Raw genomic sequence first — 968 nt, 5'->3', positions numbered from 1 at the left:
TGTATAGGCGTTGCTCACCGAAGCGCTGTATTCTGCCTGTTTACATATATCTGTATTTAAATAAGAATGCCTATACCAGTTTCTTTGGCGCTTCATTGTACTTTGTAAGTGTCTGCAATAGATCCGCGTAGTCTACCAACTCGTTGGGCGACTTGGGAAACAACTTTGCGCACAGGTGGTATACACTCACTCCCGCCGTGACAAGGAAATAAGAATGTTTGTCAGCACCTTGTGTGTGATGGGCTGCGATGTGCGCTTTGAACTGTATGAGGTACTCTGTCCGGTGTTCCTTTATCTCGTCAAACTCTCGAAACGGCGGCAAATACCCAGGCGGTGCAGTCGGTGGCACTGACTTTGAGTCCGGCGTCTTGCTTGAAGTCACCAGTGCCGTCATGAGAAATGGAAATGTCGTGTGGCTACGGCCTCCCGTCGGGTAGACCGTTCGCCTGGTGCAGGTCTTTCGATTTGACGCCACTTCGGCGACCTGCGCGTCGATGGGGATGAAATGATGATGATTAGGACAACACAACACCCAGTCCCTGAGCGGAGAAAATCTCCGACCCAGCCGGGAATCGAACCCGGGCCCTTAAGATTGACAGTCTGTCACGCTGACCACTCAGCTACCGGGCCGTCATGAAGAGATTCAACGCTTCAAGCAACGCTTCAAGCAGTTGCGTCATTTCTTGACTCTGAAACTGAATACACTGGGGTTGATCAACTGCAGGAGGCGCAGCACGCAATTGCAGCGCAATAGCCATTATGAATTAAACAATGCACAAATACAAACAGTGAAAAGCAGAAATAATGCAGAGAGAGCAAAAACAGTAAACCATAGAACAGAAAGAGAACAAACTGGGTAAACACTGGACAACCAGAAACGGAAAAAAAGCAGTCAAAAAGATGACAGAACAGGAAGAAAGCAGCTCGAAGATTTGATGACAGCCACATGTCGGTATTAGTACTCGTCG

At 48.5% G+C, this 968-nt stretch overlaps 1 non-coding gene across 1 annotated transcript; it reads right to left on the bottom strand.

Moving 5' to 3' along the window:
• Nucleotides 1-557: 557 nt before the first annotated feature.
• Nucleotides 558-630, bottom strand: Trnad-guc. Its single transcript has one exon. It is a non-coding gene; the product is annotated as a tRNA-Asp (tRNA).
• Nucleotides 631-968: the final 338 nt, after the last annotated feature.

The sequence above is a fragment of the Schistocerca americana genome, chromosome 6 (assembly GCF_021461395.2).
Source record: "Schistocerca americana isolate TAMUIC-IGC-003095 chromosome 6, iqSchAmer2.1, whole genome shotgun sequence".
Classification (NCBI taxonomy): Eukaryota; Metazoa; Arthropoda; class Insecta; order Orthoptera; family Acrididae; genus Schistocerca; species Schistocerca americana.
This window is presented reverse-complemented; position numbering and strand designations above follow the sequence as displayed.